Genomic DNA, 26218 nt, shown 5'->3' with positions numbered 1-26218 from the left:
TGCCCAAAGACACAGGGGCTAATGAGTGGTGTTCAGTCACACAGTCGTGTCCGACTCTTTGTGACCCTTTGGATTGTAGCCCACCAGGCTCCTCTTTCAGGCAAGAATAATGGAGTGGGTTGCTATTTCTTTTTCCAGGGGATCTTCCCGACCCAGGGATCGAACCTGCGTCTCCTGTGTCTCCTGCATTGAAGGCGATCCTTTACCTGCTGAGCCATGAGGGAAGCCCAGCAAGCGGTATGTGAATTCAGATTTTTCCGAGGCTAGAGCCTGTGTTCTTCTCTTGAGTGGTGCTGCCTCTGATGGGCAGTCTTTGCGGGCTGCTGGGAGCACGACCTCTGAGTCTGGGCACCCTGAGGTTGTGACTGAGACTCCCTCCCCTGGCTTGACCTGCCCTAGGTTGGGCTCTGGTGTCTGGAGGGGGCCTGCAGCCTGGTTTGAGCAATGAAGCACTGCAGAAAGCACACGTGCCCTCGACTCAGACCTGGATTTGTATTCAGCCCTGCCTCTCACTGGGGACCTTCCCTGGTGGCTCAGGCAGTAAAGAATCTGCCTGCAATGCAGGCAACCTGGGTTCCATCGTTGGATCGGGAAGATCCCCTAGAGAAGGGAATGGCTACCCACTGCAATATTCTTGCCTGGAGAATTTCGTGGACAGAGGAGCCTGAGCAGGTTATATTTCATGGGGTTGCAAAGAGCTGGACATGACCGAGAGGCTAACGCTTTCACTCACTAGGGACCAGGAAAGTCACTCGACCACTTGTAAGCCTTAGTTTCCTCATCTGTAAAATGGGATAACAGTGTCTACTTAATGTCATCAGTCAGTCAGTTCAGTCGCTCAGTCGTGTCCGACTCTTTGCGACCCCATGAACTGCAGCACGCCAGGCCTCCCTGTCCCTCACCAACTCCCGGAGTTTACTCAAACTCATGTCCATTGAGTCGGTGATGCCATCCAACAATCTCATCCTCTGTCGTCCCCTTCTCCTCCTGTTTTCAATCTTTCCCAGCATCAGGGTCTTGTCAAAGGGAACGGCAAACCACTTCAGTATTGCTGCCTTGAGAACCCCATGAACTTAATGTCATCATGAACTTTAATTCTGATCTGCATAGGGTGCCTGACACATAACAGGCACCCGTAAAGTAAATTCCCATCAGGAAAACACATTGGCTGCTACCCTTGTCCCTACTTTTTCTTTCTTCAGCAAGCCTCCCCACCACCTTGGCCCCCTCCCTGCCCTTCTTTGAAGCTCTGTCTCTAGGGCTTCTCCTCCAGGCCCGGCTAGTGAGAGATCCCTCAGCTCCTCTTTCTGTAAGAACCTGGCAATTACATCGGGTTTCGAAAGAAAGTGAAAGTGGAAGAAAGCAAAAGTGAAGTCGCTCAGTTGTGTCTGACTCTCTGACTCTTTTACAACTCCATGGATTGCAGCCCGCCAGGCTCCTCCATCTATGGGATTCTCCAGGCAAGAATTCTGGAGTGGGTAGCCATTCCCTTCTCCACGGGATCTTCCCAACCCAGGGATCGAAACTAGGTCTCCTGCATTGCAGGCAGATTCTTCACCCTCTGAGCCCTTAGGGCTTCCCTGGTGTTTTCGGTTTCAAGGTTTATGGCTAATCATGCCAGGGAGAGTTCCAGTGCCTAATGCAGGGAAATCACCAAGTTCCTGGATTCTCACAGAGTCTCGGGTCTGAGTCCTTTGTGGGGAGGTGGCCCAGCCCGTTGTTGAGGAGCCACCTGCTTTCATTCCTCCGAGGGGCTCCCCAGCCCCCCTTTCTTCTTACCATCCCCTTCCAGAGAAAAGCAGGTTGGCCGCTTCCCACAGGGAAGCTCCTTCCCCCAGAAGCCTCCCACCCACTGGGTCCAGGGCAGGATCCGGGGGCCTTCTTATCTAGAGGGAGAGGTTTGGGTTTCTAACAGCTTCTGGCTGAGGTCCCTTATCTACTCGACTCTCACACTCCTAGGGACAGTCCCTGGGGACAGAGTCTCCTTTCTGTCCCTCCCAGCCCGAGCCAGGAGGAGGTGGGAGACGGTTGCCCGGGGGCACAGCGCGCGGCCTGAGAGACCCTCCGGAGCCCAAGCAGATATTCATGGGAAGGACTGATGCTGAAGCTCCAATACTTGGGTCCCCTGATGTGAAGAGCTGACTCATTGGAAAAAACCCTGATGTTGGGAAAGATTGATGGCAGGAGGTGAAGGGGATGACAGAGGATGAGATGGCTGGATGGCATCACTGACTCAATGGACATGAGTTTGAGCAAACTCCGGGAGATGGTGAAGGACAGGGAAGTCTGGCACGTTGCAGTCCATGGGGTCGCAAAGAGCCACGACTGAGGGACTGAACAACAGCAACGACCCAAGAAAAGACAGCAGGCCCCCCTCCCCGGCCCTCCCCTGCACCCAGCCTGCGGCGGCGGCAGGCTCCTAGGTGACGCCTGCTCCATTGCCCTCCCTCCAGGAGTAAATACAGGGTCAGGTTCAGTCCCCAGATATTTAACTAAGAGAGGAGCCGTGAGTTCATGAATGGCTGGGGTCCTGGGGAAGAAACGCAGAGTGGTGTTACCACCCCCGAGGGGCCAGGGGCCAGCTCGCTGCTGCAAACAGCAGGCCTGGGATCTGGATGGGTCACAATGCCCTCCTTCCCCTTGCCACGGCGGGCACTGCCAGATGCCCACCTGTGAGGCCGGGCTGTCACTTGGAGAAGCTGGCTCCCCAAAACAGGCCTCTCTTGCCAGGTCATTTGGCACTCGGGTCTGCTCTGGGGCAGCCTGGAGTATTCAGGTATTGTAGCTGGTCACACCTGTTCACGCAGAGACTTATCATCACTGCCTGGCCTCTCAGGCCCACTTTCACCTGTGGGGACCCGACACGGCCAGATGTGCTTTGACCAGACAGGCTTGATCATGCAGATGTCGGGGCCCTGCACCTCACTGATCACTCGGGGGGGTCTGAGCTGAGCGGTCTTATCTGCTCCCTCACGCAGACCAGATGTGTTTCTGGGAGGCCCTGGCAGTCTTCACCATTCTGGTCATGCGCTCCCCCCAGAGCAAAGGGGACTGTGAGTATAACCTCCCACTTCTTCCTCGCTCCTCCAGGCGTGCCCCCACGCCGGGGCCCATCTGGATCGCTTCTGGCTCCTGACCCCGCTGACCCCTGCAGTCTGCCTGGCTCCTTCCCACTCCTCAGGCCACACCTGGCCACCCGGGAGCCCCAACCCCTCCCTGGCTGCAGGAAAAGGGGAAGCTGGCCTGGGAGGAGCCCCCAGGAAAATGAGCCGTGGCTCCAGGGAACAATGGTCCCTGGGCTGGGCTCCCAAGGTGTGGTGGCAAAGGGCTCCCAGTGGGCCTGGCGGGACAGGCTGGGCTGGGAACCTTGGTTCCTTTGGGCTGCGGTGGGAGGGGGGCCCTGGCCCCGGCCTGGCCCAGGGCTGCTGATGATCTGGGGCGCGGAGCGGGCACTGGGAGGAGCCCAGCCCGCCTGGCGTTGCTCCAGGCTCTGCCAGCCTTGGAGACCAGCAGTGTGAGTCACGCTCTGAGGCCGTCCGCAGCCTCCTGTCCTCCCGGCCGGGACTGGGGGGCCCGGGGGGGCAGCAGCCGCGGCCTGGGCCAGTCAGAGCCGGCAGAACCGCCTGGGGGAGGGCAAGGCCCGGGTCCGAGCCCTCTTCTCTCAGCAGAGGTAGTTCCTGAGCTCTGGCTGGGCACCGGCCACCACTCCCGCTGCCCCGTTAAGATGAAATGCCTCACCGATGGATGCCAGATGGCGTCCACATCCGTCCACACCTGCCCTCGGGGGCTCCGGCCTGGGTCTCCCCGTCTGGCTGTCTTGCCCGTTCGCCATGTTTTCTCTGCGGTGCTCCCCTTCTCCATCAGGATGGGACTGCTGGAGCTGGAGGTCGGAACAGCGCCCATCTGGGCCCAAGCCGCTTGGGCTGGGGAGGGGGCACATGAGGGAACTCGGAGGGGCCTGGCGCTGCCGTCCGCAGGCCCCAGGCTGCTGCCTGCCCTCCAGTCTCCCCTCTCTTGCTTCATCCTCTCTCCAGACCTGGTCCGCCACGTGTGACGAGTGCTGCAGGCATCCTGCAGTGTCCTCTGCCTCCTTCAGCGGGCGGTCGTGGTTGGCTGGAGACCCGCGGGCAGGCCAGTCACCTGGCACCTCCCTGGGACCTCCCTTCACCTGTGCAAAGCAGATCTAGAAGAGAGGCTGTGTGGGGGTGGGCAGAGGGCTGCTGGGACCAGCCCGGGCCCCGCCCGCCTTCCCAGGGGGTCTGTGTCCTCCACTCCGCAAAGCACAACCCCACTGTCTTGTCACTGGAGCATTCCTGACCGTTAGGGGTGCTCATCTCTGCCCTGAGAGGCTTGGAGAATCATTTCTCCTACACACATCTTGTTATATTTCCATCTTGGGCACCTGCCTGCCGCCCCAGCCCTTACTGCAATTCTGGCTACAGGGGCTTCCGGGGGCTGTATTGCCCCAGCCCCAAGTCCCCTCCCAGCCCCAGGTACCATCCCCACCAGCCCCCGGGTGACTGAGAACCAGTGTGTGTGTGTGTGTGTGTATGCGCATGCATGCTGGGTGGCTTGGGTGCTTCAATGTTCTCAGACCAACCTGGAGCAAAGACCTCCCCACTTCCCCACCTTTCTGTAGTTCCCCTCTAACCCAGAGTCTCCTGGGAGGCCCGTCTGGCCCACTGCCCCCGGTACTGGGCGTCCAGGTGGGCAGAAGGCGGGGTCCCTGCCCTTGTCCCTGCCCTTTCACTTCCTTCCCCCGAGGACTTCCCAGATCTCCTCCCAAGGTCACGGCCGGGCTGGGACTCTCCGCTCAGACCTGCGCTCTGACCTCCCTTCCCCTGAGCAGGGCCGGCAGCCGGGCCCGCCCGTGCCCTGCACCTGCCCCTCAGGAGGGGTGGGTGGGCGCCTCGACGAGGCCGGGACTCTGTGTCTAATTATGGAGCAGGCGCTTGGCAACTGGGCGGCTCCCGGCAGGGCGTGTAGCGTCTCTGGCACCCTGGCTAATGAGATAGCGCCGAGCCGGCTGACAGAGGCAGGCTCTGTAATTTACGGGGGCCTAATTGCTGTGCAGGCGATTGCTTTTTAATGTGATCAGGAGTAAAGGCCCTCTTCTTCTTCTTCTTCTTTTTTTTCCCCTCCCTTTAATCCATCCAACTGGGAGAAACGGAGTTCTGGTCTCACCTCATATGTTGTTCCAGCCTGAACTCAATGGCCACGAGGAGGCCGTTCAACAATCTTTACTTCTGAACCACTGTTCAGAGCAGGGTCCCGAGCCACCTGGTGCTTGGGAGACGCAGAGCGGAAGTTGGAGGTGCCCGCATCGCCCCTCAGATTACCACCCTTTGGCACCTGTCATGCGTGTCCTGCAGTCAGCACGCAAGTCAGTTTCATCCACTGGGCCCCCGACTCTTGGTCTTTTCTGGACCAAGAACCCTTTGAGAGTCTCACGAATGCTTCTCTCACCCTCTCTCTCAAAAACAATAAGAGTTAACACTAATCGTCCTCTTATTCTGTTCCAAGCACTGTGGCAAGTTATTTATATACATTCCCCATTAAACCCTCACTGTGCCCCTAGGAGAAAGGTACTATATAGTCCCCATTTCACAGGCCAGGAAAGGAGACACAGAGTGGAGAATAATTTGCCACATCACACAGATAAGACTTGAATCCAGCTGATTGACTCCACTTGAATATGTTCATTTGTAGAGTCTCTCTTTAGAACTATGCAGTCTCCACCACACACACACATACACACACACACCCCCTGAGTCAGCATTGGCATATAACAGTATGCTTTTTTTTACAGACTCTCTGAGCTCTCTGCTGGCTCCAGGGTATAAAATTCTCCACGTTCAGGTCTCCTGAACCCAGACTGGGAGACACCTAAGAGCAGCAACTCTAGCCATCGTCGTGACCGCTGGAGAGACAGCACTTAATTAGTGTTTACTGAAGGAAGGAAAGGGGAGGCAGCGGGGAGGACATGGTCCCTGCCTTCGAGAAGTTCAGGATCTAATTAGTTAGACAAGATACACAGATTCAAGGAAGACTTTCACAACTCAGAAGAAGAGAGGACCCCCAAGCCGTCCAAGCAGAATCCGCCGTGGTGACCGAGGCGGCAGGGCTGGAGCCCTTTGGGAAGAAGTCACCCAGATGCCCACAGTGCTCCTGACAGCTTTGTCTGCTGTCTCTCCGGAGCGGTGGGGCCGGGGAGTCCCCCAGGTTCTTGCCGGCTCTCTCCTCTCAGCACAGCCTAACAACTCAGCAGTCACAGCACCCCAATCTCTCTTCCCTGCCTCCATCACTCCTTGGCCCCTCACATGAGGCTTCTGCCAACCCCCACCCGCAGAACTGCCCTCATCAAGGTCACCAGTGTTGAGTGACTGACCACCTCCATCTGCCCAGGACTTTTCAGTCTAGAGCTGGATGAGCCCTGGGAGAAGTGGGACTGTTTGCTTCCTAGTTGCCAAATTCAATGATAATTTTCAGTCCTTCACCAGCTTGACCGCCAGGCTCCTCTTGATGCCTCCTTCCTTCTTGATGCCCTCTCTGCTCAAGGCTCCTGACTGTTCTTCACCTCTTCTGTCCGCTCCGTTTCCTCTGCCAATTCAGTCCCACCCTTTTGGTTCTCCAGACCTACTAAACACTAAATCCTGGGAATACAAAGGCTACAGATGTGGTGTCTGGCCTTAGGAAGCTCATAGCATAGTAAGGAAGACAGACACAGAGTCCCCCGTGTATCAGGAGGCCCTTGGGGAGAGAGGTGTGCAGAGGGAGCAGAACTGATTCAGGCTGCGGAGTGATTGAGCCTGTCTGGACAGCATCGAAGGTGTGACTCCTGAGCTGGGCTTTGAGGAACAAGGAGGCGTTAACCAGACACCAGGAGGAAGCCTCTCTTGCTGGTGAGGACAACATAAGCAAAGTCACAGTGAAATACAGCAGATGTGCAAGGGAACTACATGCAGATTGATGTGGCCGGGCATACACCAGTGGGGGAGGTCAGGATGAGCTGGCGAGGGAGGCAGAGGCCAGGTCACCTAGGGGCCTCGTAGGCCAGGCCTCCACAAGCAACTCCCTGAACGAGCTTGAAAGAGGCCCAGAGTCCCCCAGAATGAAAGAAAAATACTGTGCATATGTGACTCTAGGAAGGGAGTTCCTCAGCTTTCACCAAGCTCTGAAGGAGGTCTTGGGGGCCCGAAGGCCCACTGTTGGGGAGCTATCATGACGCTGGGCAGAGGAGTGCACTGTCTGCTCTTCACTCTTAACTGAGACCACGCTGGCAGCTGACGGAAGGGAGGAGTCTGAGATGTGGAAGCAAAACGCCAGTGGGGCCCAAGGGTCGAAGCCTCAGCTTTCTCTTTGGCTGGAGCGGTCTCTGCAGGCAGTCTGCCATCCGTACCAGCACCTGTCTCAGGCCCACTTCGCTGGTCTCCTGGACCTTTCCAGTCGTCTCCACCAAGACGCGCTGCAGACCCCTCAAAGTCTGCCTGGCCACAGCCGAAATCAGCATCTGTGCCTGGCAAATGGTACATCCCAAGTAAGTGTTCTCAAGTTGAAATGAGTTCCAACTCACAATGAATTCATGAGCTGAATTTTAGGACTTGATTTTAGGTCTTTCTGGGGACCTATCAACTCTCTTTTTACCCAGATCTCTCATTTCTTCAGGGGTTTCTAAAAATGTAACCTACAGTTCCCATCCCTACTAACTAGTTGAAAAGTAATTATATGCTCTGAGCACATAATATAATACAAGCAGGAGCATTTGACCCTCATCTATAGATGAGGAAACGGAGGCCCGTGGCTAAATAAAATGGGCTTGGAAAGTCTTGGTGAGCCAGCTCTTTCTCCTCCCCGATCCTGCATGGGGACCCTACTCAGTGTCCTAACTCCAGCCTGTGCTAACTGCATCCTCATCCCATTGACTGTCCAGTCTCATTGCCTTTCCCATTTTCTTGGCTCTATGTGGTGGTTTTGTTGCCGTGGCAATGCAGCAACCTGAAGGCTGTGTGTGTGTGTGTGTGTGTGTGTGTGTGTGTGTGTGTGTAATGTTTGGGAGGTACTGCTGGATACAGGGGTGGGGTTCTAATTGGTCTGATGGTTGCTAGGGTCAACAGGACTATGATTGGCTGGCTCTGTTTATGTGCCCACCCTGTCCTAGAACCCTCTAGGGATGCAGCTGTTAGCCCATCTGAAGTCTGGAGTGGTAGTGCAGTATGTCTGTGTACACACGCACAAGTACAAATGTGTCTGTACATTTGGCACAAACAGTGAAGAGAGGATGTGATGTTTGGTGCGGTGGTAAAGTGGAAACTCCCAGGCCTTCTACTAGACTCATAATGGAATCAGGTAAATGATATTTTTCTCCTACTCATCCCCACTCTCCACAGATCACTGGAAAACATTTGGCCTGGGTTTATTTAGAGGAGGAGTAAGAATTGGCTGAGTCCAGCCACATCCTGCTTTTCCAGCCGACTGGTGCAGCCTAAGGAGCAAGGCCACAGGGGTTCAGTCTGTGGGCTCAGGTCGCTGCTGCCACTCTGTTCCCTGCCAGGGACATACATGCCCTTCGGGAGAGTTTCTCTCTGTTCTTACTTAGTTTCTCAATTCTCTTGTCATTACTTGTCTCCTAGAATCCTAAGAAGGGCCCTTTGGCCAAACACTAATGATCTACACACATGCAGATCTTCTTACAGTTAACTAAGCACTTCTACATTCATACTCATAGAAGCCTCCTGAGACGCAAGCATTTGCTTTATTCCCATTTTGCAGAGGAGGAAAACTGAGGCCCAGATAAAGGAAATGACTCCTGCACCTTAGGGGCAGAGTCAGGTCAGGGCCCGCCAAGGGTTCCTGCAGTGCTTCGGGAGACTGTCTGCCCGGGTGCGGGGGGGTGGGGGGTCAGAGGGGGGAGAGCCCGCAGCAGTGGTGCAGGAAGGGGGTTTCTCTGCTGGCTGAGTTCTGCCCGGCTGGATGCTGCGCCTCCCAGGAAAAAGTGCGGCGGGCTTGAACTTTGGTTTTTCAGAAGCTGCCCACACAGTCTGTGAGGGAGAGCAGTTTCCAGCTTCCACACTCGGTCCTCAGGGCGCGGGGATGCCTGTCTTACCTGCAGGGCAGCGGCTTGTCGCTGGATCGGGCAAGGAGTGGACTGGGCTGCCCCTGGGCCCCGCTGTCATGCTGCCCGGGCCTCAGCCTGTCGTGCTGGGGCCACCAGAGCCTCCCAGGAAAGCCGCAGACCCTTCAGGTTAGCAGAGCAGAGGCGTCTGCAGAAGAGGGGCCCCCGGGGCTGGGGTGCCAGGGGAAACCCCCAGCTGAGTCTTGTCTGACTCTCTGCAAGGAGAGTTATTGGGCTGCGGAAAAGGGAAGAAAGCATTGATTGGGCACGGGTTTACATCTCACAACAGCCCCACGAGAGAGGGACCGTTACCATCTTCATGTTACAGACGGGCAAGCCAGAGATGTGAATAACTGCCCAAGGTCATGTCTATGTGGCTTTACAGCCCGAGGTCTTACTTGATGTGGCGGTAGGGTGGGGGTCACTCTCTAGTGGAGGACCCAGGCAGTCCTCTACTAAGCTCGGCTTGTTGAGAGATGGATGGAAAGAAAATCGGCATGGGAGAAGGGTGGGGACATCAGAGGACTTGGAGGCGACTTTCCAAAGAACAGAGAAAGGGAGCAGAAAAATCAGGGTGAGCCCCACACACACACACAGGCTCTTTACCCAGCTAGCAAACTCCGCCTGCAGCCCATGGTCACTCTCACCTGGCTTCCCCTCCTACCTGTCCCTATGCTCGTGCCCTTCCCTGGGGCTGCCAAGGCTCCATCTGCCATTCAGACTCCATAGAGACACCCATCTACAGCCCATTCCCCCCACCCAACTCCAAGGAGCAAGGCTTTGCAGTCAAAACTGAAGATTTCAAAGATTCTGAAATGCAACCCCATGTCAGAGGGTGGGGGCGACGGGACAGTCTCTGAGCAGTAGCTGACTCAGCGTCATTTCAGCTGTCCCCTCCCCTCTGTGAAGGTGTTCCTGACTCTCCTGGGCCCCAGCCCCGATCACCTAGCTGTGCTTCTCTTCCTCTGCACACCTCTCTCCCCCCGGACACTGACCTGCATGAGAATGGGCAATGAGATTTATTTATTTTTTTTGTCCATTGATTTTTATTAGTTGGAGGCTAATTACTTTACAGTATCATGGTGGGTTTTGCCATACATTGACATGAATCAGCCATGGATTTACATGTGTTCCCCATCCCGATTCCCCCTCCCGCCTCCCTCCCCATCCCATCCCTCTGGGTCTTTCCAGTGTACCAGCCCTGAGCACTTGTCTCAGGCATCCAACCTGGGCTGGTGATCTGTTTCACCCTTGATAGTATACTTGTTTCAATGCTGTTCTCTCAGAACATCCCACCCTCAACTTCTCCCACAGAATCCCAAAGTCTGTTCTGTACATCTGTGTCTCTTTTTCTGTTTTGCATATAGGGTTATCGTTACCATCTTTTTAAATTCCATATATATGCGTTAGTATACTGTATTGATCTTTATCTTTCTGGCTTACTTCACTCTGTATAATGGGCTCCAGTTTCATCCATCTCATTAGAACTGATTCAAATGAATTCTTTTTTAATGGCTGAGTAATATTCCCATTGTGTATATGTACCATAGCTTCCTTATCCATTTGTCTGCTGATGGGCATCTACGTTGCTTCCATGTCCTGGCTATTATAAACAGTGCTGCGATGAACATTGGGGTGCACGTGTCTCTTTCAGATCTGCTTTCCTTGGTGTGTATGCCCAGAAGTGGGATTGCTGGGTCATATGGCAGTTCTGTTTCCAGTTTTTTAAGGAATCTCCACGCTGTTCTCCATAGCGGCTGTACTAGTTTGCATTCCCACCAACAGTGTAAGAGGGTTCCCTTTTCTCCACAGCCTCTCCAGCATTTATTGCTTGTAGACTTTTGGATAGCAGCCAGAGAATGGGCAATGAGATTTAGATCCCAAGGATCCACCACCGACCCTGGCACATAGCAGATGCTCAATAAATGTTAGCTGAAAGGACGAAGGTAATTACATCTACTCTGTCCTGAGTTCCTGTTATGAGCCAAATCCTGTGCCTTGGCATACATTATCTTTAATATGCAGCACAACCACACACATTAATTTTAGTATCTTTACTTACAGATTGCAAAACTCAGCTCAGAAAGTTTAAGTCACTTGCCCAAGGGTACACAGGAGGTGCTAGGAATCAAGGCGTCCCTAAGAAGCTCCCAGCTTGGCTTATCACACCAGTGGTTCCAGCCTGGACACTCTCTGATCACTTATCTTCTAGGCACAAAGTTCTGTGACCCTGTCTCCTGTCTCCCCTCCTCTCTGCTGCTACTCCTCATGATGTTTCACCAGATTCGGCCTCCAAACTGGGGTTCTTATCTCCCAGTTCAACCCCACCATCAATCCTCCACTTGACTACCTGAGGGCTTATCCTAAATCACAGACCAGGTGATTCCGCTTTCCTCTGAAATGTTCTAGATTGCCTCCTTTTGTCAGGAGAGGGCCCTGGCTCATTAGCCCTGGTGCATGTAGAAGGCTCTTCAGAACCCAGCACCTGCTCCCTTCGTGAAGTCACCTCCAGCCCCACTCTAAGCCCTGGCCTCACAGAGCCGTGTGGCCAGATTCTCTACCCTTGCACTTTGCACTTGATATTATCCCTGCTGGAAAAACACAAAAGCGTTTCCTCCCCTCCACTGTCCTCTCATCCTGTAACCCTGCGCTCAAGTAGCAGAACAACCCCTCCAGGCGGCCACAGCTCTGACCTCAGCCCTCCAGCCCAGGAACTGGTCACTTACTGCCCCAGGGAGAGTGAGCTCCCTGAGGGGTGGGACTGCATTTCATTCATCTTTTGTGCCCAGAGAATCGGCTGTTGTTTGCACAGAAGAGATGATCAGTAAAGTTTTGTTGAAGCCTCTTAACTACATATACTCCCCTGGTTCCTTTAGCCTCATTCTCTCTTATCCTCTAAAACATAGTTTTTCAGCATAGCTCCTGCCCTGCTACTGCATGGATTCCTCCCTGCATGCCTGTATTCTTATTACACAGGTGGATTATGGAGCCAGGCAGGTTGCTGCTGCTTCTGAAAGCCTGGAGTCTCCGGATCCAGGAGACTTTGCTCCGGATCCATCGCTCTTTGCACCCCTTCAACACGCAGCAGATTTATTCTTATAGAGCACATGGGCCCAGGAAATCTGCATGCCCTGGCAGAGAAGACAGAGGGAGCAAAGAGTTGGGAGGCCCTCTGCCAGGTCCCTGTCCTGATGGGCCCGGTGTTTCTCTTCTCCCTCCCAAGTCCAAGCCCTGTGGAGTCGCGAGAGAGCTTGTGCTGCAGGCTGGATGCAGGCTGATGTGGGATGGCAGATCTCAGGCCTATGTCTTCCAGAAAGAAATTTTTCGTATTCTTAACCACTCAATCTCTCTCTCTAGGGAAAGGGCCCAGGCTCAAAGCCTAGGACTTAAAGAGTGGCAGTCACTTTTGATCAATCGTCAGAGAGCATTCAGCAGAAACACATCCCCACTGTGGACTACCCCTCAGGAGTCCTCTGCCAGGAGCCCCAGACGGCAGAGGCCACAGACCTCCCCAATTTGGTGACCATCTCCTCTCCTCACAGCCTTCAGGAGGAAGTAGCACTGGAAGGGGGCCAGATTGGGCACTTGATCCATCCCAGTTTTCCTTTGATCCCTGAAATCCGATGGGGCAGGGATGGTGGTGGCCATTGGCCTAGGTCTTCATCGTGGCTTGCCGCTAACTCCCTGTGAGACTGTGCCAATCCAATATCCTTTCTGGGTGTCAGCTTCCCCTTCTCTAAAATGAAAGCTGGCCTAGCACGAGGTATTCCATAAGCCTTCTTGGGCAATCCTCAGTTGGCTCGCAGGGTTTTATTCCAAAAGGAGATAATTACTCCTCAGGGTAGGAAGTGGGAGCGATGATTATCTTTACTTACCTGTGTGCAAGTGTGTTAGTCTCTCAGTAGAGTCCAACTCTTTGCAACCCTATAGACTGTAGCCCACCATTCCTCTGTCTATGGGATTTCTCAGGCAAGAATACTGGCGCGGGTAGCCATTCCCTTCTCCAGGGGATCTTCCTGACTCAGAGACTGAACCTGGGTTTCCTGCATCGCAGGCAGAGTCTTCATTGCCTGAACCACCAGGGCAGCCCTTACTTACCTGAAGGTAAGTGATAAGTCCCATTGGACAGAGGGACAGCCCTGCCAGGACTGCGGCTGTCAAGAACTCTAAAGGCAAAAATGACCAACGGGGCCGTCTGTGCATTTTAGCTCCTGGGGTGCCAGGTGCTGGGATCCAGCGTCAGACCCAGAAGGCTGGGAGAGCTTCACTGAGAGAAGGACACTCAGCAAATCCCCCCCTTCCCCGGTGCCCTGGCCCCAGTCCCGGGTGCTCCAAGCCCGGAGACCTCATCCCCGGGTCAAGGCGCTCAGGGCAGCCCCAGAGGGCTGACAGAGGCCAGGCGGAGGAACGAAACCGGAAGAGGCGCTTGGACCCTGGCTCCCAGATGGGAGAGAGGGGTGGGCACCAGGGCAGAGCGAGCCCCAGGGATTGGCAGCGGCTGTGGGCAGGGCAGGCGGGCCGGGGGCGGAGTCGGGCCGTGCGTGTGAAAAACTCCGGCGGGCGCCGGGCTCTCCCTCCCCGCTCCGCCCTCCTCCCCCCTCCCCCCTCCCCCCTCCCCCCCCCAACCCCGGCCGCCTCCTCCTCCTCCTCCTCCTCCTCCCGCTCAGGTTGCAGCCTCTCCCGGGAGCCGCTCACCTTTCCCGAGCAGCGGCCGCCGCTCCGAGCGCGGGCAGGGACCCCAGCAGGGCGCAGGGCCCGGCCCCTCGGCGGTCGCGGGCGGGAGCCGGCGCGCCGCGGCCCCCAGGACACGCGCGGTGAGTCCCGCGGGCCACTCGCGGCGGCCGGCCGGGCGGCCCGGGAGGAGGGGGCAGCGCGGCGCCGGGGAAACGGAGCAAAGGTAAACCCAGCGGCTCTTAAAGGCGCAGGGCTGCTTCTGCTGGGGGCCGGGCTGTAGGGCGACTCCAGGGCCACGCGGGGAGGTCGGCGATCGCCGCGCGGCTGGGCCGGCATGCTGGGGGGCGGGCGATGCCCTCCCTGCGCAGGCCGGCTCCCGGCGTCCAGGGGCTTAGGACCGAGGGCTGTTTTGCCTTCTCAGGTCCGCCGCCCCTCCCGGGCGTCTCCAGCGGGACTCACTTTGACCTCCCCCGAGCTCCTAGGAAGCAAAGTTTTTCACCCGGTCGGAACGGGGCGCGTTCTCTGCTCCCTTCCTCCTGGGAAGGGCAAGGGTCAGGAGCCTCCGGTAATGGGAGAACCCGCCAGTGTGGGACCAGACCCCGCCTTGAAGGGCTTTCGGGGCTCCGGTGAACTTTCCAGAGAGGCAGGCTGGCGCGGTGGGAGGCCAGGGCCCTAGGGTGAAGGTGGAAGGACACGACACGTGAAGCCCTGAAGCGTCCAGCGCTAGGGGCTGTGTGGGGGTGCGGGGGTTGGGGGAGGGGGCTCTTCTCTCCCTGCCAACCAAAGGAGCAATGCCCCTTGCCCACCCAGCCGCAACAGGCAAAGGGTTAATGCAGTCATGGGAAGGGTGGGTGGCCAGTTGGGAGATGTAGCCTAAGGATTCTTGGGGAGGGGGGGAGATGGTCAGGAATCAGAAATCTGAAGTCTGCTCTGGCTGGAGGCCTCTCTTCCCTGCCTGTTGGGGGCCAGGGTTTCTGGAGCTGTCTGCAGGCCTTGTGGTGGGAGTCCTGCGGTTGAGACAGTGACTGATCTCCTGTGCTTGGGGTCAACACCCTGCTGGGCACCAGGGGCCTTTGATCCTCTCTGAACTCCTTCCCTACAGCATGAGTGGAGACCGCTCCCCAGAACCTCATCCCCACCCCCAGCCCGGCCCTCAGCGGTTCCCCAGCTGCGTCCTGAGCCCTGTGACTCACTGACACCACCGGCCTGGCCCTCCAGTGCCAGCGCCCTGTGAGATTCAGCATGCTCGTGGGGTGTTTTCCACTGGGCTGGGGCTCACAGCACATTCCTTGACACTGGCCTGAGGGAGCAGAATCCTTAGAACGAGGATGCTGGAATGTCTGGCTGACAGGCGCATCCTCGGAGATGCCCTGCCTTTCCTCTGACCTGGGCGGGGGGTCTGGGACCCCCTTGCTTAGGGTTGGGGGATGGCAAAGATGGCCCAGGCAACACTGGCTTCTAGGTTTGGGTCTGCATCCCAAGGTGTTCTGGAGAGAGGGTCACCTTGCCACAGGAGAGCTTCTGTCTCAGGTTACCCAGCTCCAGGCACCTCCCGTGCAGCTGATGAGCCTGTGAGCCTGACCTCCCCCGAGCCCTGCCCACTTGGTTCCTGGGACTCTCCCCTCTGGCTGCCCACCCCCAGCCAGGAGCTTTCATTCTTCCCAAACCTATTGGGGTTTCCAGAGCCAGAGTAGTTTTCAGTAAGTTACATTTGATTTCTTAATGCCCTAGTGGCTACCATTTATCAATTATCTACTGGGTGCCAAGCAGTGTGTCATACAGCTTTATGAGATAGGTATTATTTGTGCATGAGTGCGTGCTAAGTCACTTTAGTCATGTGCAACTTTTGTGACCCTATAGACAGTAGCCTGCCAGGCTCCTTTGTCCATGGGATTCTTCAGGCAAAAATACTGGAGTGGGAAGCCATGCCCTCCTCCAGGGTATCTTCCTGATCCAGGGATCGAACCCACGTCTCTTACATCTCCTGCATTTGCAGGCAGGTTCTTTACCAGTAGCGCCACTGCAGCTGTTACTATTATCCCACTTTATGGTGAGGAAGCAGAGACTCTGGGACACCAACTTTCCCCCTATCCACATAGGTGGGATCCCACTTCCTCTGACCTCAAGCCCCCTGGCTCTTAGTCTGTGCCCCCATCAAGGGAGACCCCAGCCTACTCTGGAGCTGTCTGGTTCTATGTTGGTCCTTGGAGAAGGAAGGAAGGGTCTGGTGCTCTGAGTAAGGAGGCTCCCACTTGTCCCGTGCCAGGCAGAGCCCGGCTTCTCCACGGGTCGTGGGAGAGAGGCACCCGATCCGAGGAACAACTAAGTTCTTGGTCTAAGACCTCATGGGATCAGGCTGCCTGCCTTGGAAATGCCCCCTACCTCGGGCCTCGAGGAGATGGAGCTGCCTTTATGCCTGCATTTGTTTTCCCCGCAGACCCAGACTGACCTCTGGTGATCTGACCTTCCTGTGCCCAGGTAGACAGGCCCCGTGCCTGGCTTGGCCCCGCCCAGCTCCTACCCCAGTCTGGCCTCTACTTTCTGGGGTCACCCTGCTTTGGACTTTTGTTCAGTGTCTCCACCTATCCCTTCTCTGATTCGTTTTTTCCTTCCCTGAGTTTGAGATCTAAAGGACAGGGCCAGCCCCGCAAGTGCTCACTGTGTGACTCCTCTCTCCCAGCGAACTCCTGAGCTTCTCCCAGCCTGTTTCCTCACCAGTGAAATGGAGGTCATAACAGGGAAGGTTGTTACCCGAATTAAATGAAGTAATGTACAGTGCCTGGCACCTGGCAAATGCTAAATAACCAGTGACTTTATTTGTTGTTTGGGAATGAATTCCTAGTTATCACACTGTGCCTGGCTTTGGGTAGAGATGGAGGCAGGCTTTCCTAATCTCATCAGGCTGGGCCCTTAGCAGTGTCTTTTCCATTCCTCCAGATTGAGGAGGCGGTCCCTGTGTAAGAGAGTGGGGGCTAGGTGGGGTTCCTGTTAGGTGAGAACCTGCCCGGAGGGACCCAGGGGTCTGCGCTGTGGGACTCTACCCTCCCCTCTATCTCAGCTTCCAAGAGGAGCGAGGTGGGCCCTGGGGGCTGAAAAGCTAACAGCCTCCTGCTCTGAGGGCCCTCCACCAGGCCTCCCTTCCCTGGGGTAAGAAGACCCTCCCCCAGTGCTTAACTGCGGGCCCAACTCTGCTCTGTTGTCTGGGAGGGAGTGGCTGGCCTGCATCCAGACTCACCCGATTAGCTTTGCCCCTTTGGGCGTGAGTCACATTTCTCTTCTCCTGTCCACCCTGGACCCTTCGCCCTCCTGGCATCAGCTGCTGAGTAGGCACTTTCCCATCTCCGGGGTGGGAGCAGACCAAGGTCTTGTCCTGGGCGCCCCAGCGCACGTGCCCGCGCACGTACACAGAAGCCAGTGCTAAGGCTGGGCTCGTGGCTGCTCAGACATCTGGGACCCAGGATCACGACAGAGCCAGTGGCTGGCCTGGCAGGAGCTGGCCCATGGTGCAGGAGCAGACTAGGAAGAGGGGACGCTGTGGGCGCATCTCAGCCAGACCTCCCTTTGGAAGGAGAGCTCCCCCTAGCTCCTGACATCTTCAGGGTCCTGTCTGCAGAGGAGGAGCGGTAAGGTGGCAGGGTGAGAAGTGCCTTTAAACTCAAGAGGGTCTTCAGGCTCTCTGACAGCATGAGTGGCCCTGGTAAGACAGGACACTGGTCTGGAGACATTGGCCTGAACCTCTGAAGGGCAGTGGTGATACTGGGGACTCTGGATAGTGGTTTCTTCCTGTGCTCCCACCCCACCCTTCTGATGTTAAATAAAGTCTTTCCTGGAAATAGAGGGGTTGGTATAGACAAGATGACCCAATAATTTTTTAAAATATTTATTTATTTGGCTGCACTGGGTTTTAGTTGCAGCACGCAGGATCTTTGATCTTCCTTGCAGCATGCGGGATCTTTAGTTGTGGCATGCAAACTCTTAGTTGTGGCACGTGGAACCTGGTCCCCTAACCAGGGATCAAACCTGGGCTCCTTGCTTTGGGAGCTCGGAGTCTTAGCCACCGGACCACCAGGGAAGTCCTGGATGGCCTGCTAATGATGGCGCGCTGGTATGTTCATTCAGTTTTGCGTGTGGAGGGTGTGTCTCTTGCCCGTCAAGGATGGGGGCAGTGTTTGGGGTCAGTTCAGTCCTGCCCCTGTTGCTCAGGAAGTGGTTGCCTTAGGTGAAGGACCTTGCTCACCCGAGTTTTAGTTTCCTCCTTTAGAAAATGGAGAGAGGAACAGTATTGCCTCATGTGGTTGTGAGAATTCCGATGAGATAATGTCAACAGTACTGCTCGCCTTTTGCCTTACCTGGTGTGTGACCAGGGGCTGGTGGCAGGCAGAGTCAGCGGACCACATTTGGCAGTTCTCAGAACCCTGCCCTCTCCTTGATCACTGTAGAAACCAGGGCTCAGGCCCCCAGCTGGGAAGGAAACTATTCTTAAAACGTTTCTACACTCCCTTACTCCAAGCACCCTCTCCAGGTTATCATTATCGTGAGACGCTCTGGCAAAGCTCCAGAATGATTTCTGTCCTCACCCCTCGCTGCCATAAAGGAACCTCCCCTTTTCTTTCTTTGGGGGTCCCCTCAGGAAATAGGGCTGCTTCTCCCCTCTGGCCCTGGCCACCCAGCAAAGGAGATTCTTGCTGAGAGAGCAGGCCCCGGGGGAGGGGGGCATAGCTGTCTTTCCCCACATCCTGGCAGGATCCAGCGCCTGGAAGCAGGTAGGGAGTAGGCCCTGTGCTGGAGGGCATCACGCTCATGACATGAGCAGTGCTGGGTCCCCAGACCCCCTCTGCCAGCAGGCCATGCATGGGCTGAGGCCAGGAAAGGGGGCCCTAGGCCCCTCCCTGTTCCTGGCACGGAGCTCAGCTGGCAGCACCCCTTGCCACGGCTGGGCCGGGTGCCACGCTCTGGGCTGACGCCAGACCTGCCTGGCTGCTTGCCTGGGCAAGGTGGCTCTCCAGTGGACGGCTGATGTCCCTGATAATGGTGCCCGGAGCAGGGAACGCCACCTCTGGCCAGACCCTTGCTGTCCCTTCCAGCCCCGGGGAGCAGAAAGGGCACCGAGCTCAGAGTCACAAGCCCTCGGTTCTAGTTTGGCTCTACCCCGTCGTCCAAGTGGCCTCGGGCCAGCCGCTCCCCTTTCTGAGTCTTCCCTTCTTCACCTGGTAGATGAGGGCCCAGACCTGGGGATTCCTAGAGCCCCGTCCAGGATGGCTGGTTTGTGATTCCAGCTTTTGCCAATCCTGCTGGCGAGGGGAGCTGTCCTTGGAGACCCCAGGAGGGACTCTTGATCCCCCAAACTCTGCAGCGCAGGGCCTTCCCCCAGCTGAGGCCGGGGTAGCTGGCCCTTGCCATCGCTCCGGTGGATGAGGAAGCCCTGGAAGGCTGCCTCCTTGTCAGACGGGAGGAGAAAAAGTACTTCCCAAAGCAGTGGGTGTGGGATTCAGACATCATACAGGCACTGATGCCCAACGGCGAGGCTTGAAGAACCATGGCTCTTGGCCAAATCCAGCCTATATTAGTCTGACCTGTGAGCTAAGAATGATATTTATAGGTTTAAGTGGTTGGGAAAAATTCAAAAGATGAAAGTAATATTTTGTGACACTTGAAAATTACATAATATATGAATTTTAGTGTCCACGAGTGAAGGTTTACTGGAACACAGCCACGCACTCCTTTCCATCCTGTCTGTGGGTACTTTTAGGGGGATAGAGTTGTGTGACGGCAGCAGAGACCGTATGGCCACAGAGCCTAAAATACTGGCAGTCTGGCCTTTATAGGAACGCTTGCCCACCCTGCTTAGATAACCATAGTTCTTCCAAGGTTTGCACCAAACAGTTCTGGAATCTCTATCTAAAAATACTTTCTTTTCATTTAAAAAGAAGTGTTGTTCTTTTAACATTAGCAATGAAAGTTCATTATGGAAATATTAGAAGCTGCAAATAAGCAAAAAGGAGGTATTAAAATCACCCGTAATTCTGTCACCCAGTTAGATAACTACTGTTAGCATTTTAATTTAGAGCCTTCTGGAATATATATATATATATAGTGTGTGTGTGTGTGTGTCCTGCTGAATTATATAGTGTTTGTCTACATGTATTTATGGGTGTACATGTATGACACATATATGTCTAGCACACAGCTTTTATAAGTTGTACGCAAATGCCTTTTTCATTTAAATACACATCTCAAACTGCTTGCTGTCTCAGGGACTGTCCTAGGCCCAGTGGGGTAATTCTAGTATCCCAGGCCCTGGGGCAACATCCAGACCGAGGTGCCCAGCAGGCATTCAGGCCTGTGTGTGAGGCGCAGGGGCTTGGTGGGGCCTGAGCTGCGAATCTGGAAGTCATCAGCACGTGGGTGGTGGTTTCCACGGCAGGAAAGCCTGAGGTCACCAGGATGAGCATAGAGACAGAAGAACAGAGGACCAAAGAGGGAACTCTGAGCGGCGTGACATTCAGGGCCAGGTAGAGGAAGTGAGTTCCCAGACAGGGGAGGGAGGAGGAAGCTGGAGAGCCAGGGGCTGGGGGAGGGGAGACATAACGAGACTGGGACTGGGAGAAGCCAGCGCCGCCCCCAAGCTCTGAGCGGTGGGTGCCGCTGACGGGACATCTAAAGCACGGGGTGTTCGGAGGTGTCCCAGAGTGGGCCTTGGAGACAGACAGGAGCAGGGCAGTGGTCGTGGCCGCAGCGGCTGCCTGGACCTCGCCTGGTGAGAGGGAGGTAACGCTGAGTGTGAGAAGGCCAGCGTGCCCTGAAGGGTGGAGAATGTTGGCCAGGGTCCTTCAGAACATGGGCGTGGCGTCGCAGGGCCAGACTGGTGGTGGCGAGTGCAGGGAGTGCAGTATAAATAGGAACGTGGTCTAGAGATGTGGGAAACCCTCCCCTCCGGCCCCCTCACTGCTCATGAGACAGCTGTTCCCCTGGGATGCAGGCTTGAAGGCCCCTGCTGTTCTGTTGCTAAAGTTGGGCGTGGTGAGAAAGCCAGTGACGTTTCTCAGTCATGTCAGACTCTTTGAGACCCCATGGACTGTAGCCTACCAGGCTCCTCTGTCCATGGGATTTTCCAGGCAAGGGTACTAGAGTGGGTTGCCATTTCCTTCTCCAGGGGATCTTCCCAACCCAGGGATCGAACCCTGGTCTCCCACGTTGCAGGCAGATGCTTTACCCTCTGAGCCACCAGGGAAGCCCAGAGATGGGAACTAAGATCCCCTGACAGGCTGTTCACTCTGGATGAGCGAAGACTAAAGGGCAGGCGACCTGGGTACTCTTTATTTCTCCTCCTGTTGGTTAAATAGAGGATGGTGGGCCTCAGGCTCTGTGCTTAAGCAAACAGAGTGGAAACAGAGATGAGCTGTTTCCACTGAGATTTGGCAAGGAACACTTAAGAAAAGGCTCCCGACTTTGGAATTTTAAAAACACTGGGTGGTAGTGAGGGGCCTTCCTGGAGGGTCTTTCTTTAATACATGCTGCTGAAAGGAGTGGAGGAGGGTCTCCTCTGTCTGGGAGGTAGGGTGGGCCTGGTCTGGAAGCAGATGTAGGAGACAGAGGTCTTGCCTGCCCTGGCTCCTTGCTCCCACCTCTGGTCTGGGATGTCTGGGACGGCCAGGGCCAGAGCTGACAGAAGGGTGCCTCGTCCCACCTTATCGCTTAGAAATCCACAACCTCTCCAGAGATTTTAGGCCAGCGTTGGCTGGGTGTCCAAAAAAGGCCAAAAGAGAAAATGCCAGAAGATAATATATGTGGCTTCATTCCTTGAGCCCCAGGAAGCCAAGAAGAGTGACGGGGTATCAGCAGGGCTGATGGAGCGGTCTGCGGTGAGGAGGGGTCATCTCTAGGGGTCAAGGTCTGAGCCTAGGTGGTCCACGTGACCCGTGAGGCCCTGGAAATCTGCCCCTGGGGGACGGGAGCCCAGGAGGAGGGCCCTGGGGCCTGCCAAGCCCCCTCCCCACAAGACCTGGGAGCCCCAACTCGGCACATGTTCAGCTGGAACCTCTCTTGAGGATTGTCTCCATCCCTTGTCTACGCCTCACCAAGCTGTGGGAACTGCCCACCCCGAGGCCTGCACAGACCTCAGTGGGACTGCAGCTGCTGGGCCGGAAGCCACTGTCTCTGCCCCAACCCCCCCACTGCACCCCCACTGCCCTGGGGAAGGAGCCAAGCTTACAGCTGAGACTTGGAGCCCAGTGGGCAACTGGCAGCCTCGGAGCAGCCTGCTTACCTCCAAACACTCCGCAAACCAGGAGAGCTGGGCTCTCATAGATTCGCTCACTGCTTGTTCGAGGGTTTGTGTGGTGCGGAGCCCTGTGTCAGGGGCTAGGGGTGTAATGATGAGTCAGACCAGTCCTTGCCCTGAACCCACCCACAGGCAAACCTGGGAGACAGACAAGGCAGCAGTCACAGTACAGCAAGCCAAGCGCGCTGCTTGGGGACATCTAGAGTGCCGTGGGGGCCCAGTGAGGGCCACGTGGCCGGGCCAGCAGAGTTTCAGGCTAGAGAGAACAGGAGGGGTGTGGCAGGAGGCATATGAGGAGGAGGCCACGTCTGCCTCGAGCCTTGAAGATGCAGACATTCGGTTGGCTTCCCCCTTGTCCCTGGTGCACCAGTCCCTGGGTTCCAGTTTCCATGGAGAGTCAGGAGAACCGAAGAGGAAAGGTGTCCCAGAGAGTCCTGGGCTGGCTGATGGACCCCCGCGCTTGCTCTCGTGTCCCCAGGAAGAGGGCAGGGCCAGGCCACCCACGTGGGCTCGAGTCCCACCTGCTAAGAGTTGGGGCTGGCCTGACAAGGAAAAGATAAACGTAGAAGCAGGACCTGGCCGGCCTGAGAGTGGAAGAAAGGGTCTACACACCGACAGAGTGTCCTGGGGGGTCAAGGTCTTTGTCTTCAACGGGTCTAACGTTTAAATGTAGTGGAGAGGCTCAGATGAGCCATTGTAGTGCGCGGGCTGTGGTCTAGTTCGGTGTGGCCATTCATCCCACCAACACTGGCCAAGCACCTGGCAGGTTGGTTCCACGTGAGGCCGTGGAAGCAAAGCTGCCCGAGTCCGTGCTCTTGCCCTGAAGGACATGTCAGTCTGGAGGCATCTTGTTTTACCTCCAGGGAGGGGGGGCGGCCATGTGCAGCCTCCCAGGGGAGGCAGCAGCTGAGTTTGGAAGCAATCTTACCAAGGAAAAAGCGAAGAAGGCCTTCCCAGGGCCAGGAGGGTGCTTTCCTCTGAGAATGTCAGCTGCATTCCTGAAAGCTGGACCCTCCAGGCAGGGGTGAGAGCAGAGAGAGGAGGAGACAGGGGTCAAAACACAAGAGGCCTGGTCTTCTGGCCGCTGGAGTTTGGACTTTTTCCTGAGGGTGGTGTTAATACTGAAGGATTTAAAACGGGGAAGTGACGTCATCAGAAGGCAGCTGAGAAAGTCAGGTCTCACAGCTGGTGGCAACTGGATAGGAGGTTGGACACTATCCCCATTTTGCAGACAAGGATGCTGAGGTCTTCCCAGGTCACAGTGCTAGTAGGTGGGAGAGCTGGGGCTCCTCCCATGACTCCAAACCGCAGAGCCTTCTGGTGAGCAGGCCCGGGCAGCACGTGGCCCTCACGATGGGACTCTTGCATCAGGTAGGATGCCATTCCTCACTGCTGTGGCACCTGCCCGCCCGAGGCCCACGCAGACCTCCCTGGGGCAGTGGCTGCTGGCCGGAAGCTGTCCCCTCTGCCCCAGCCCACCATGCCCCCACTGCCATGGGGAAGAATTGGGGTGCACTTGTCTAGGACAGGGGCGACCCGGGACCCCAGACAGCCGCCTCCTGACAGGCTTCCTGCAGGTTAGTCCAGCTTGCTCCTGGAAGGCCTTCCCCACCTGCCCCCACACATTCTGGCAGGAGCTGTGGGAATCTCTGAGCTCTGTCCCCGCACCCAGAGCATCTGCTCACGGGCAGGGTGACCACAGGCCTCACTGTCCACTGGGTCCCGGCCCCTCAGAAGGGCCCGGGCTGACGGCCTCTCCCCAAGGCTGGAGCTCACAGAGCAAGGTGAGTGATGAGGGCTCCAGGGCCTCTGCTTCCCCACTTCCTCCCGGCTCCAGGCGGTTATGGGGTGACTGGCTTCCCCTGAGGTTTGTTGCAAGCTAGGGAAACTAAAGCCTGAAGCCGTGCAGGGCAGGGTCAGTGAGAGGGTGAAGGAAGAGATGCTATCTGCCAGCTCCCTGCAGGCACGGTTCTGCTGGGCGGAAGGGGTGTCTCTGAAGTCCCAGCGTGTGACGTGTGCAGACTTGGTCAACCGTGGACCCTGGTTATTTTAAAACCTGCCCATGGGCCCAGAGTGGCCGAGGCAGGGCCAGGAAGCAAGCAGCGGAAAGTGTAATGAGGACCGTAGCTGGTGGTCAGCCTTTGAGAATGAGGGACAGACCCTCGGGGCTTCGGAAAGCAGGCAGTTGGAAATTGCTTCCTTCATCTCCTAGCCCTGGGTTCGCAGAGACTGAGACCGAAAAGAAAAGAAAACAAAGCAAAAGGGGGACTTGAAAAGCACTCACATACCTGGAACTCAGTAGGTGCTCCAAGTGCTGGTGAAACAGCCAGGCTGCTGTGTGCCGCAGAGCTAGCCTGGCAGTCGAAGCGTGCCTGGTGAGGGCGTGAGCAGTCCTGCCCGTGGCCCCATGGATGACGCACTTTCACAAGTGTGCCCGTCAGGTGGGCTCCCTCCTGGGGAGGCTTCTGGCGATGTGGGACCCGAACCGCATGCCACGGTGGGGAGTGGGGAGAGCTGAGCCCCAGAGGAAGGTGATGCGGCTTCTGAAGGGCCCTGGGTTGCAGGCTGCGAATCAGGGCTTTTTTTAAAAAAAAAAAAATAAACTGTATTTCTTTATTATTTTGGCTGTGCTGGGTGTTTGTGGCTGGGCACCAGCCTTCCCTAGCTGCGGTGCACGGGCTTTTCTTATTGTAGCCCACAGGCTCAGCTGGTCCTCAGCATGTGGGATCTTTGCAGGCCAGGGATTGAACCCATGACCCCTGCATTGACAGGCAGATTCTTAACCACTGGACCACAGAGAAGTCCGAATGAAGGCTTTATTGAGGAAGGCAAAGGGACTTCTCATAAGGTTTCCTGAGGGATCTCAGAGCCTGGCTTCCTGGAGGTTGGGAGGTAAAGCTGACCTTGCCCCCTGCAACGGCCTGCAGCCAAACTCCTGTGAGAGGGAGGCCGTGGCCCAGCTTCCCCGGATGTTCTGCCAGGCTCCTTCTCTGTCTCCAGGGTCTGCCCACCTGGGTCTTCCAGGTGTCCCAGCCAGAGTGTGGGGATTAGTTCTGGGTCCTGGCGGAGGTTGTCCTGGGGATGGGGAGCAGCCGCCATCTCTGCGCCTCCTGGATGGGGGTGATCGGCCTGCAGGCCGGTGGCCTCCCCGGGGGTGGGCGCTGTCTTCCCAGGGGCTGGAGGGCCCTGCCTGGCAGTGTCAGCCATGGGGGACCCCTCCTGCCTGCCCTGCCCTCCATCTGGAGGCTCCTGCCTGCCAATCACTGACCACGTCCCTGCTTCCTGTTCCTCTTCCACCCCAAGATCTCAAAGCGCCTTATGGACGGTAGGAATGTCTGTGAGGGATATGTGTTATAGGATGAGCTTTATATGGGCCTCCTTTCTGATATATTTTTACATCTGTGCCGGAAGCCGAGGGAAAAAAAAGAAGAGAGCTAACATTTTCTGAGTGCCTTCCTTGTGTCAACTCGGCACCCCCACTCAGACATCAGCGAATGTAAAGCTCGTGCCCCAAACCCACCAGGCCTCTGCTCCCAGCACCCCTCACCCCCACGGTGGCTGCCCGTGCTTCCCTGGCTCAGGCCAAGCCCTTCGGAGCCCCGCCTGGCTCTTTTCTCACCCCCCGTTTGCAGTCTGTCAGCAAATCCCTCCAGCTGCCCCTCTGTGACACACCCAGGAGCCAGCGCTTCTCCCCGCCTCTGCTCTGCCGCCCTGATCCCGGCCATCTCCCCCATCACTGTCACCTCCTGGCCAGCCTCCCTGCAGCCCCCATGCTGCAGTCAGAGGGAGCCTGTTCGAACCTACACCCGATCAGATCACTCATCCCCTCAGACCCTCCCAGACGCCGCGGGGACCCAGCATGATCTGCTGCTCCCAGATCGCCCCACTCACTTCTGCCTCAGGATCTTTGCACCTGCCGTTTCCCTGTTACCTGCTTCCCCCGGATTCTGTATGACTAGCCCCCTCCCCACTGCCTTCTCAGAATTTTCCTCAGAAGATGCCACCTTCTCAAGGAGGACTTCCTGATCACCGTATTTAAAACTGCAACACCTCACCTCTCACACCCCATCTCTTTCCTGTTTTTTCTCCCTTGCACTTGTCACCATCTAACATGTTGTGTATTTTATTTAATCATATTGTCTGCTACCTCT

At 56.3% G+C, this 26218-nt stretch overlaps 1 protein-coding gene and 1 long non-coding RNA gene across 3 annotated transcripts in view; one reads left to right on the top strand and one right to left on the bottom strand.

Moving 5' to 3' along the window:
- Nucleotides 1-5927: 5927 nt before the first annotated feature.
- Nucleotides 5928-9318, bottom strand: LOC122452231. The gene is made up of 2 exons (XR_006272634.1): nt 9104-9318; nt 5928-7516 (listed from the first exon to the last, which is right to left on the bottom strand). It is a non-coding gene; the product is annotated as an uncharacterized LOC122452231 (long non-coding RNA).
- Nucleotides 9319-13736: 4418 nt separating this feature from the next.
- CDK18 (cyclin dependent kinase 18) overlaps nt 13737-26218 on the top strand; it is a 28037-nt gene continuing 15555 nt past the window's right edge. The window contains exon 1 of one of the 2 annotated variants that reach the window (XM_043485722.1): nt 13737-13926. The gene's annotated coding sequence lies outside the window, so the exon portion shown is untranslated. Of the gene's footprint in view, nt 14010-26218 lie in introns of both variants that reach the window. The other variant, XM_043485721.1, reaches the window with a different exon arrangement.

The sequence above is a fragment of the Cervus canadensis genome, chromosome 13 (genome assembly GCF_019320065.1).
Source record: "Cervus canadensis isolate Bull #8, Minnesota chromosome 13, ASM1932006v1, whole genome shotgun sequence".
Classification (NCBI taxonomy): domain Eukaryota; kingdom Metazoa; phylum Chordata; class Mammalia; order Artiodactyla; family Cervidae; genus Cervus; species Cervus canadensis.
The sequence above is the reverse complement of the archived record's forward strand: the minus strand, read 5'-3'. Positions and strand labels throughout refer to the sequence as shown.